The following is a 13,628-nucleotide window of genomic DNA, read 5'->3' on the forward strand; positions in this document are numbered from 1 at the left end:
TCCTAGTAGACAGTATCTCACAGCACTCCTGTCCTAGTAGACAGTATCTCACAGCGCTCCTGTCTTCATAGACAGTATCTCACAGGGCTGCTGTCCTTATAGACAGTATCTCAAAGCGCTCCTGTCCTCCTCATAGACAGTATCTCACAGTGCTCCTGTCCTCCTCATAGACAGTATCTCACAGCGCTCCTGTCCTCATATACAGTATCTCACAGCGCTCCTGTCCTCATAGACAGTATCTCACAGCACTCCTGTCCTCCTCAAAGACAGTATCTCACAGCGCTCCTGTCCTCATAGACAGTATCTCACAGCACTCCTGTCCTCATACACAGTATCTCACCGCTCTCCTGTCCTCCTCATAGACGGTAACTCACAGTGCTCCTGTCCTCATAGACAGTATCTCACAGCACTCCTGTCCTCATAGACAGTATCTCACAGCACTCCTGTCCTCCTCATACACAGTATCTCACAGCACTCCTGTCCTTATAGACTGTATCTCACTGCACTCCTGTCCTCCTCATAGACAGTATCTCACAGCGCTCCTGTCCTCATAGACAATATCTCACAGCGCTCCTGTCCTCATAGACAGTATCTCACAGCATTCCTGTCCTCCTCATAGACAGTATCTCACAGCACTCCTGTCCTCAGAGACAGTATCTCACAGCGCTCCTGTACTCCTCATAGACAGTATCTCACAGCGCTCATGTCCTCCTCATAGACCGTATCTCTCATAGCTCCTGTCTTCATAGACACGATCTCACAGCACTCCTGTCCTCCTCATAGACAGTATCTCACAGCACTCCTGTCCTCCTCATAGACAGTATCTCACAGCACTCCTGTCCTCATAGAGAGTATCTCACAGCGCTCCTGTCCTAGAAGACAGTATCTCACAGCACTCCTGTCCTCCTAGTAGACAGTATCTCACAGCACTCCTGTCCTCATAGCAATATCTCACAGCATTCCTGTCCTCCTAGTAGACAGTATCTCACAACACTCCTGTCCTAGTAGACAGTATCTCACAGCGCTCCTGTCTTTATAGACCGTATCTGACAGCGCTGCTGTACTCCTCATAGACAGTATCTCACAGCTCTCCTGTCCTCCTCATAGATAGCATCTCACAGCGCTCCTGTCCTCATAGACATTATCTCACAGCACTCCTGTCCTCCTCATAGACAGTATCTTACAGCGCTCCTGTCCTCATAGACAGTATCTCACAGCACTCTTGTCCTCCTCATAGACAGTATCTCACAGCGCTCCTGTCCTCATAGACAGTATCTCACAGCGCTCCTGTCCTCATAGACAGTATCTCACAGCACTCCTGTCTTCATCATAGACAGTATCTCACAGCGCTCCTGTCCTCATAGACAGTATATCAAAGCACTGCTGTCCTCATAGACAGTATCTCACAGCACTCCTGTCCTCCTCATAGACAGTATCTCACGGCGCTCCTGTCCTCATAAACAGTATCTAACAGCACTCCTGTCCTCATAGACAGTATCTCACAGCGCTCCTGTCCTCATAGACAGTATCTCACAGCGCTCCTGTCCTCATAGACAGTATCTCACAGCACTCCTGTCCTCCTCATAGACAGTATCTCACAGCGCTCCTGTCCTCATAGACAGTATCTCACAGCACTCCTGTCCTCCTCATAGACAGTATCTCACAGCGCTCCCGTCCTCATAGACAGTATCTCACAACACTCTTGTCCTCCTCATAGACAATATCTCACAGCGCTCCTGTCCTCATAGACAGTATCTCACAGCACTCCTGTCCTCATACACAGTATCTCACAACACTCCTGTCTTCATAGACAGTATCTCACAGCACTCCTGTCCTCATAGACAGTATCTCACACCACTCCTGTCCTCATAGACAGTATCTCACAGCGCTCCTTTCCTCATAGACCGTATCTCACAGCGCTCCTGTCCTCATAGACAGTATCTCACAGCACCCTGTCCTCCTCATATACAGTATCTCACAGCGCTCCTGTCCTCACAGACAGTATCTCACAGCACTCCTGTCCTCATAGAAAGTATCTCACAGCACTCCTGTCCTCCTCATACACAGTATCTCACAGCGCTCCTGTCCTCATAGACAGTATCTCACACCACTCCTGTCCTCATAGAGAGTATCTCACAGCGCTCCTGTCCTCATAGACAGTATCTCACAGCGCTCCTGTCCTCATAGACAGTATCTCAAAGCACTCCTGTCCTCCTCATAGACAGTATCTCACAGCGCTCCTGTCCTCATAGACAGTATCTCACAGCACTCTTGTCCTCCTCATAGACAGTATCTCACAGCGCTCCTGTCCTCATAGACAGTATCTCACAGTACTCCTTTCCTCATACACAGTATCTCACAACACTCCTGTCTTCATAGACAGTATCTCACAGCGCTCCTGTCCTCATAGACAGTATCTCACACCACTCCTGCCCTCATAGACAGTATCTCACAGCGCTCCTGTCCTCATAGACAGTATCTCACAGCACTCCTGTCCTCATAGACAGTATCTCACAGCACTCCTGTCTTCTTCATAGACAGCATCTCACAGCGCTCCTGTCCTCATAGACAGTATATCACAGCACTCCTGTCCTCATAGACAGTATCTCACAGCACTCCTTTCCTCCTGATAGACAGTTTCTCACAGCACTCCTCTCCTTATAGACAGTATCTCACAGCACTCCTGTCCTCATCGACAGTATCTCACAGCGCTCCTGTACTCATAGACAGTATCCCACAGCGCTCCTGTCCTCCTCAGAGGCAATATCTCACAGCACTCCTGTCCTCTTCATAGACAATATCTCACAGCACTCCTGTCCCAATAGACAGTATCTCACCGCGCTCCTGTCCTCATAGACAGTATCTCACAGCGCTCCTGTCCTCATAGACATTATTTCAAGGCGCTCCTGTCCTCATAGACTGTATCTCACAGCGCCCTGTCCTCATAGACAGTATCTCACAGCGCTCATGTCCTCATAGACAGTATCTCGCAGCACTCCTGTACTCCTCATAGACAGAATCTCACAGTGCTCCTGTCCTCCTCATAGACAGTATCTCACAGCACTCCTGTCCTCATAGACAGTATCTCACAGCGCTCCTTTCCTCCTCATACACAGGATCTCACAGCGCTCCTGTCCTCATAGACAGTATCTCACAGCAGTCCTGTCCTCCTCATAAAAAGTATCTCACAGCACTCCTGTCCTCATAGACAGTATCTCACAGCGCTCCTGTCCTCCTCATAGACAGTATCTCATAGCGCTCCTGTCCTCATCATAGACGGTATCTCACAGCACTCCTGTCCTCCTCATAGACAGTATCTCACAGCACTCCTCTCCTCAAAGACTGTATCTCACAGCACTCCTGTCCTCATAGACAGTATCTCACAGCGCTCCTCTCCTCCTCATACACAGTATCTCACAGCACTCCTGTCCTCCTCATAGACAGTATCTCACAGCGCTCCTGTCCTCATACACAGTATCTCACAGCACTCTTGTCCTCATAGACAGTATCTCAGAGCGCTCCTGTCCTCATAGACAGTATGTCACAGCGCTCCTGTCCTTCTCATAAACAGTATCTCGCAGCACTCCTGTCCTCAGGCAGTATCTCACAGCGCTCCTGTCCTCCTCATAGACAGTATCTCACAGCACTCCTGTCCTCATAGACAGTATCTCACAGCGCTCCTGTCCTAGTAGACAGTATCTCACAGCACTCCTGTTCTCCTAGTAGACAGTATCTCACAGCACTCCTGTCCTCATAGACAGTATCTCACAGCATTCCTGTCCTCCTAGTAGACAGTATCTCACAGCACTCCTGTCCTAGTAGACAGTATCTCACAGCGCTCCTGTCTTCATAGACAGTATCTCACAGGGCTGCTGTCCTTATAGACAGTATCTCACAGCGCTCCTGTCCTCCTCATAGACAGTATCTCACAGTGCTCCTGTCCTCCTCATAGATAGTATCTCACAGCGCTCCTGTCATCAAAGACAGTATCTCACAGCACTCCTGTCCTCCTCATAGACAGTATCTCACAGCGCTCCTGTCCTCCTCAAAGACAGTATCTCACAGCGCTCCTGTCCTCATAGACAGTATCTCACAGCACTCCTGTCCTCATACACAGTATCTCACCGCACTCCTGTCCTCCTCATAGACGGTAACTCACAGTGCTCCTGTCCTCATAGACAGTATCTCACAGCACTCCTGTCCTCATAGACAGTATCTCACAGCACTCCTGTCCTCCTCATACACAGTATCTCACAGCACTCCTGTCCTTATAGACTGTATCTCACTGCACTCCTGTCCTCCTCATAGACAGTATCTCACAGCGCTCCTGTCCTCATAGACAGTATCTCACAGCGCTCCTGTCCTCATAGACAGTATCTCAAGCACTCCTGTCCTCCTCATAGACAGTATCTCACAGCACTCCTGTCCTCAGAGACAGTATCTCACAGCACTCCTGTCCTCCTCATACACAGTATCTTACAGCGCTCCTGTCCTCATAGACAGTATCTCACAGCACTCTTGTCCTCCTCATAGACAGTATCTCACAGCGCTCCTGTCCTCATAGACAGTATCTCACAGCGCTCCTGTCCTCATAGACAGTATCTCACAGCACTCCTGTCTTCATCATAGACAGTATCTCACAGCGCTCCTGTCCTCATAGACAGTATATCAAAGCACTGCTGTCCTCATAGACAGTATCTCACAGCACTCCTGTCCTCCTCATAGACAGTATCTCACGGCGCTCCTGTCCTCATAAACAGTATCTAACAGCACTCCTGTCCTCATAGACAGTATCTCACAGCGCTCCTGTCCTCATAGACAGTATCTCACAGCGCTCCTGTCCTCATAGACAGTATCTCACAGCACTCCTGTCCTCCTCATAGACAGTATCTCACAGCGCTCCTGTCCTCATAGACAGTATCTCACAGCACTCCTGTCCTCCTCATAGACAGTATCTCACAGCGCTCCCGTCCTCATAGACAGTATCTCACAACACTCTTGTCCTCCTCATAGACAATATCTCACAGCGCTCCTGTCCTCATAGACAGTATCTCACAGCACTCCTGTCCTCATACACAGTATCTCACAACACTCCTGTCTTCATAGACAGTATCTCACAGCACTCCTGTCCTCATAGACAGTATCTCACACCACTCCTGTCCTCATAGACAGTATCTCACAGCGCTCCTTTCCTCATAGACCGTATCTCACAGCGCTCCTGTCCTCATAGACAGTATCTCACAGCACCCTGTCCTCCTCATATACAGTATCTCACAGCGCTCCTGTCCTCACAGACAGTATCTCACAGCACTCCTGTCCTCATAGAAAGTATCTCACAGCACTCCTGTCCTCCTCATACACAGTATCTCACAGCGCTCCTGTCCTCATAGACAGTATCTCACACCACTCCTGTCCTCATAGAGAGTATCTCACAGCGCTCCTGTCCTCATAGACAGTATCTCACAGCGCTCCTGTCCTCATAGACAGTATCTCAAAGCACTCCTGTCCTCCTCATAGACAGTATCTCACAGCGCTCCTGTCCTCATAGACAGTATCTCACAGCACTCTTGTCCTCCTCATAGACAGTATCTCACAGCGCTCCTGTCCTCATAGACAGTATCTCACAGTACTCCTTTCCTCATACACAGTATCTCACAACACTCCTGTCTTCATAGACAGTATCTCACAGCGCTCCTGTCCTCATAGACAGTATCTCACACCACTCCTGCCCTCATAGACAGTATCTCACAGCGCTCCTGTCCTCATAGACAGTATCTCACAGCACTCCTGTCCTCATAGACAGTATCTCACAGCACTCCTGTCTTCTTCATAGACAGCATCTCACAGCGCTCCTGTCCTCATAGACAGTATATCACAGCACTCCTGTCCTCATAGACAGTATCTCACAGCACTCCTTTCCTCCTGATAGACAGTTTCTCACAGCACTCCTCTCCTTATAGACAGTATCTCACAGCACTCCTGTCCTCATCGACAGTATCTCACAGCGCTCCTGTACTCATAGACAGTATCCCACAGCGCTCCTGTCCTCCTCAGAGGCAATATCTCACAGCACTCCTGTCCTCTTCATAGACAATATCTCACAGCACTCCTGTCCCAATAGACAGTATCTCACCGCGCTCCTGTCCTCATAGACAGTATCTCACAGCGCTCCTGTCCTCATAGACATTATTTCAAGGCGCTCCTGTCCTCATAGACTGTATCTCACAGCGCCCTGTCCTCATAGACAGTATCTCACAGCGCTCATGTCCTCATAGACAGTATCTCGCAGCACTCCTGTACTCCTCATAGACAGAATCTCACAGTGCTCCTGTCCTCCTCATAGACAGTATCTCACAGCACTCCTGTCCTCATAGACAGTATCTCACAGCGCTCCTTTCCTCCTCATACACAGGATCTCACAGCGCTCCTGTCCTCATAGACAGTATCTCACAGCAGTCCTGTCCTCCTCATAAAAAGTATCTCACAGCACTCCTGTCCTCATAGACAGTATCTCACAGCGCTCCTGTCCTCCTCATAGACAGTATCTCATAGCGCTCCTGTCCTCATCATAGACGGTATCTCACAGCACTCCTGTCCTCCTCATAGACAGTATCTCACAGCACTCCTCTCCTCAAAGACTGTATCTCACAGCACTCCTGTCCTCATAGACAGTATCTCACAGCGCTCCTCTCCTCCTCATACACAGTATCTCACAGCACTCCTGTCCTCCTCATAGACAGTATCTCACAGCGCTCCTGTCCTCATACACAGTATCTCACAGCACTCTTGTCCTCATAGACAGTATCTCAGAGCGCTCCTGTCCTCATAGACAGTATGTCACAGCGCTCCTGTCCTTCTCATAAACAGTATCTCGCAGCACTCCTGTCCTCAGGCAGTATCTCACAGCGCTCCTGTCCTCCTCATAGACAGTATCTCACAGCACTCCTGTCCTCATAGACAGTATCTCACAGCGCTCCTGTCCTAGTAGACAGTATCTCACAGCACTCCTGTTCTCCTAGTAGACAGTATCTCACAGCACTCCTGTCCTCATAGACAGTATCTCACAGCATTCCTGTCCTCCTAGTAGACAGTATCTCACAGCACTCCTGTCCTAGTAGACAGTATCTCACAGCGCTCCTGTCTTCATAGACAGTATCTCACAGGGCTGCTGTCCTTATAGACAGTATCTCACAGCGCTCCTGTCCTCCTCATAGACAGTATCTCACAGTGCTCCTGTCCTCCTCATAGATAGTATCTCACAGCGCTCCTGTCATCAAAGACAGTATCTCACAGCACTCCTGTCCTCCTCATAGACAGTATCTCACAGCGCTCCTGTCCTCCTCAAAGACAGTATCTCACAGCGCTCCTGTCCTCATAGACAGTATCTCACAGCACTCCTGTCCTCATACACAGTATCTCACCGCACTCCTGTCCTCCTCATAGACGGTAACTCACAGTGCTCCTGTCCTCATAGACAGTATCTCACAGCACTCCTGTCCTCATAGACAGTATCTCACAGCACTCCTGTCCTCCTCATACACAGTATCTCACAGCACTCCTGTCCTTATAGACTGTATCTCACTGCACTCCTGTCCTCCTCATAGACAGTATCTCACAGCGCTCCTGTCCTCATAGACAGTATCTCACAGCGCTCCTGTCCTCATAGACAGTATCTCAAGCACTCCTGTCCTCCTCATAGACAGTATCTCACAGCACTCCTGTCCTCAGAGACAGTATCTCACAGCGCTCCTGTACTCCTCATAGACAGTATCTCACAGCGCTCATGTCCTCCTCATAGACCGTATCTCACATAGCTCCTGTCTTCATAGACATGATCTCAGAGCACTCCTGTCCTCCTCATAGACAGTATCTCACCGCACTCCTGTCCTCCTCATAGACAGTATCTCACAGCACTCCTGTCCTCATAGAGAGTATCTCACAGCGCTCCTGTCCTAGAAGACAGTATCTCACAGCACTCCTGTCCTCCTAGTAGACAGTATCTCACAGCACTCCTGTCCTCATAGACAATATCTCACAGCATTCCTGTCCTCCTAGTAGACAGTATCTCACAACACTCCTGTCCTAGTAGACAGTATCTCACAGCGCTCCTGTCTTTATAGACAGTGTCTGACAGCGCTCCTGTACTACTCATAGACAGTATCTCACAGCTCTCCTGTCCTCCTCATAGATAGTATCTCACAGCGCTCCTGTCCTCATAGACAGTATCTCACAGCACTCCTGTCCTCCTCATAGACAGTATCTCACAGCGCTCCTGTACTCTTAGACAGTATCCCACAGCGCTCCTGTCCTCCTCATAGGCAATATCTCACAGCATTCCTTTCCTCCTCATAGACAGTATCTCACAGCACTCCTGGCCTCATACACAGTATCTCACAACACTCCTGTCTTCATAGACAGTATCTCACAGCGCTCCTGTCCTCATAGACAGTATCTCACACCACTCCTGTCCTCATAGACAGTATCTCACAGCGCTCCTGTCCTCATAGACAGTATCTCACAGCGCTCCTGTCCTCATAGACAGTATCTCACAGCACTCCTGTCTTCCTCATAGACAGTATCTCACAGCGCTCCTGTCCTCATAGACAGTATATCAAAGCACTCCTGTCCTCATAGACAGTATCCCACAGCACTCCTGTCCTCCTCATAGACAGTATCTCACGGCGCTCCTGTCCTCATAAACAGTATCTAACAGCACTCCTGTCCTCATAGACAGTATCTCACAGCGCTCCTGTCCTCATAGACAGTATCTCACAGCGCTCCTGTCCTCATAGACAGTATCTCACAGCACTCCTGTCCTCCTCATAGACAGTATCTCACAGCGCTCCTGTCCTCATAGACAGTATCTCACAGCACTCCTGTCCTCCTCATAGACAGTATCTCACAGCGCTCCCGTCCTCATAGACAGTATCTCACAACAATCTTGTACTCCTCATAGACAATATCTCACAGCGCTCCTGTCCTCATAGACAGTATCTCACAGCACTCCTGTCCTCATACACAGTATCTCACAACACTCCTGTCTTCATAGACAGTATCTCACAGCGCTCCTGTCCCCATAGACAGTATCTCACACCACTCCTGTCCTCATAGACAGTATCTCACAGCGCTCCTGTCCTCATAGACAGTATCTCACAGCGCTCCTGTCCTCATAGACAGTATCTCACAGCACCCTGTCCTCCTCATATTCAGTATCTCACAGCGCTCCTGTCCTCACAGACAGTATCTCACAGCACTCCTGTCCTCATAGAAAGTATCTCACAGCACTCCTGTCCTCCTCATACACAGTATCTCACAGCGCTCCTGTCCTCATAGACAGTATCTCACACCACTCCTGTCCTCATAGAGAGTATCTCACAGCGCTCCTGTCCTCATAGACAGTATTTCACAGCGCTCCTGTCCTCATAGACAGTATCTCAAAGCACTCCTGTCCTCCTCATAGACAGTATCTCACAGCGCTCCTGTCCTCATAGACAGTATCTCACAGCACTCTTGTCCTCCTCATAGACAGTATCTCACAGCGCTCCTGTCCTCATAGACAGTATCTCACAGTACTCCTTTCCTCATACACAGTATCTCACAACACTCCTGTCTTCATAGACAGTATCTCACAGCGCGCCTGTCCTCATAGACAGTATCTCACACCACTCCTGCCCTCATAGACAGTATCTCACAGCGCTCCTGTCCTCATAGACAGTATCTCACAGCACTCCTGTCCTCATAGACAGTATCTCACAGCACTCCTGTCTTCCTCATAGACAGTATCTCACAGCGCTCCTGTCCTCATAGACAGTATATCACAGCACTCCTGTCCTCATAGACAGTATCTCACAGCACTCCTGTCCTCCTCATAGACAGTATCTCACGGCGATCCTGTCCTCATAAACAGTTTCTCACAGCACTCCTGTCCTCATAGACAGTATCTCACAGCACTCCTGTCCTCATAGACAGTATCTCACAGGGCTCCTGTCCTAATAGACAGTATCGCACAGCGCTCCAGTCCTCATAGACAGTATCTCACAGTGCTCTTGTCCTCCTCATAGACAGTATCTCACAGCGCTCCTGTCCTCCTCATAGATAGTATCTCACAGCGCTCCTGTCCTCATAGACAATATCTCACATCACTCCTGTCCTCCTCATAGACAGTATCTCACAGCACTCCTGTCCTCATAGACAGTATCTCACAGCGCTCCTGTCCTCATAGACATGATCTCACAGCACTCCTGTCCTCATCATAGACAGTATCTCAAAGCGCCCCTGTCCTCATAGACAGTATCTCACAGCACTCCGGTCCTCCTCATAGACAGTAACTCACAGTGCTCCTGTCCTCATAGACAGTATCTCACAGCACTCCTGTCCTCATAGACATGATCTCACAGCACTCCTGTCCTCCTCATACACAGTACCTCACAGCGCTCCTGTCCTCATAGACAGTATCTCACAACACTCCTGTCCTCATAGACATGATCTCACAGCACTCCTGTCCTCATCATAGACAGTAACTCACAGCGCTCCTGTCCTCATAGACAGTATCTCACAGCACTCCTCTCTTCATACACAGTATCTCACAACACTCCTGTCTTCATAGACAGTATCTCACAGCGCTCCTGTCCTCATAGACAGTATCTCACACCACTCCTGTCCTCATAGACAGTATCTCACAGCGCTCCTGTCCTCATAGACAGTATCTCACAGCGCTCCTGTCCTCATAGACAGTATCTCACAGCACTCCTGTCCTCCTCATATACAGTATCTCACAGCGCTCCTGTCCTCATAGACAGTATCTCACAGCACTCCTGTCCTCATAGAAAGTATCCCACAGCACTCCTGTCCTCTTCATACACAGTATCTCACAGCGCTCCTGTCCTCATAGACAGTATCTCACACCACTACTGTCCTCATATACAGTATCTCACAGCGCTCCTGTCCTCATAGACATTATCTCACAGCGCTCCTGTCCTCATAGACAGTATCTCACAGAACTCCTGTCCTCCTCATAGACAGTATCTCACAGCGCTCCCGTCCTCATAGACAGTATCTCACAGCGCTCCTGTCCTCATAGACAGTATCTCACAGCACTCCTGTCCTCCTCATAGTATCTCACGGCACTCCTGTCCTCATAGACAGTATCTCACAGGGCTCCTGTCCTAATAAAGAGTATCTCACAGCGCTCCAGTCCTCATAGACAGTATCTCACAGCGCTCCTGTCCTCCTAATAGACAGTATCTCACAGTGCTCCAGTCCTCATAGACAGTATCTCACAGCGCTCCTGTCCTCCTCATAGACAGTATCTCACAGCGCTCCTGTCCTCCTCATAGACAGTATCACACAGCACTCCTGACCTCCTCATAGAAAGTATCTCACAGCGCTCCTGTCCTCATAGACAGTATCTCACAGCACTCCTGTCCTCATAGACAGTATCTCACAGCAGTCCTGTCCTCCTCATAGACATGATCTCACAGCGCTCCTGTCCTCATAGACAGTATCTCACAGCACTCCTGTCCTCATAGACAGTATCTCACAACGCTCCTGCCTCATAGACAGTATCTTACAGCGCTCCTGTCCTCCTCATAAACAGTATCTCACAGCACTCCTGTTCTCAGACAGTATCTCACAGCGGTCCTGTCCTGACAGTATCTCACAGCGCTCCTGTCCTCATAAACAGTATCTCACAGCGCTCCTGTCCTCCTCATAGACAGTATCTCACAGCACTCCTGTCCTCAGACAGTATCTCACAGCGCTCCTGTCCTCATAGACAGTATCTTACAGCGCTCCTGTCCTCATAAACAGTATCTTACAGCACTCCTATCCTGACAGTATCTCACAGCGCTCCTGTCCTCAAAGACAGTAGCTCACAGCGCTCCTGTCCACCTCATAGACAGTCTCTCACAGCACTCCTCTCCTCAGACAGTATCTCACAGCGCTCCTGTCCTCATAGACAGTATATCATAGCACTCCTGTCCTCATAGACAGTATCTCACAGCACTCGTTTCCTTATAGACAGTATCTCACAGCACTCCAGTCCTCCTCCTACACAGTATCTCACAGCACTCCTGTCCTCATTGACAGTATCTCACAGCGCTCCTGTCCTCATAGACAGTATCTCACAGTGCTCCTGTCCTCATAGACAGTATCTCACATCGCTCCTGTCCTCATAGACAGTATCTCACAGTGCTCCTTTCCTCATAGACAGTATCTCACAGCGCTCCGGTTCTCCTCATAGACAGTATCTCACAGCGCTCCTGTCCTCCTCATAGACAGTATCTCACAGCGCTCCTGTCCTCATAGACAGTATCTCACAGCACTCCTGTCCTCCTCGTCGACAGTATCTCACAGCGCTCCTGTCCTCATAGACAGTATCTCACAGCACTCCAGTCCTCATAGACAGTATCTCACAGCGCTCCTGTCTTCCTATAGACAGTATCTCACAGCGCTCCTGTCCTCATAGACAGTATCTCACAGCCGTCCTGTCCTCATAGACAGTATCCCACAGCGCTCCTGTCCTCCTCATAGGCAATATCTCACAGCACTCCTGTCCTCCTCATAGACAGTATCTCACAGAACTCCTGTCCTCATAGACAGTATCTCACAGCGCTCCTGTCCTCATAGACAGTATCCCACAGCGCTCCTGTCCTCCTCATAGGCAATATCTCACAGCACTCCTGTCCTCCTCATAGACAGTATCTCACAGCACTCCTGTCCTCATAGACAGTATCTCACAGCACTCCTGTCCTCATAGACAGTATCTCACAGCGCTCCTGTCCTCCTCATAGACAGTATCTCACAGAGCTCCTGTCCTCATAGACAGTATCTCACAGTGCTCCTGTCCTCATAGACAGTGTCTCACAGCCCTCCTGTCCTCATAGACAGTATCTCACAGCGCTCCTGTCCTCATAGACAGTATCTCACAGAGCTCCTGTCCTCATAGACAGTATGTCACAGCGCTCCTGTTCTCCTCATAGACAGTATCTCACAGCGCTCCTGTCCTCCTCATAGACAGTATCTCACAGCGCTCCTTTCCTCATAGACAGTATCTCACAGCGCTCCTGTCCTCCTCATAGACAGTACCTCACAGCGCTCCTGTCCTCATAGACAGTATCTCACAGCACTGCTGTCCTCATAGACAGTATCTCACAGCGCTCCTGTCCACCTCATACACAGTATCTCACAGCGCTCCTGTCCTCATAGACAGTATCTCACAGCGCTCCTGTCCTCCTCATAAACAGTATCTCACAGCACTCCTGTCCTCATAGACAGTATCTCACAGCGCTCCTGTCCTCCTCATAGACAGTATCTCACAGCGCTCCTGTCCTCATCATAGACAGTATCTCACAACACTCCTGTCCTCCTCATAGACAGTATCTCACAGCACTCCTGTCCTCATAGACAGTATCTCACTGCGCTGCTGTCCTCCTCATAGACAGTATCTCACAGCGCTCCTGTCCTGCTCATACACAGTATCTCACAGCACTCCAGTCCTCCTCATAGACAGTATCTCACAGAGCTCCTGTCCTCATACACAGTATCTCACATCACTACTGTCCTCATAGACAGTATCTCAGAGCGCTCCTGTCCTCATAGACTGTATGTCACAGCGCTCCTGTCCTCCT

Source organism: Rattus norvegicus, chromosome 4, assembly GCF_021556685.1.
Source record: "Rattus norvegicus strain SHRSP/BbbUtx chromosome 4, alternate assembly SHRSP_T2T, whole genome shotgun sequence".
NCBI lineage: Eukaryota > Metazoa > Chordata > Mammalia > Rodentia > Muridae > Rattus > Rattus norvegicus.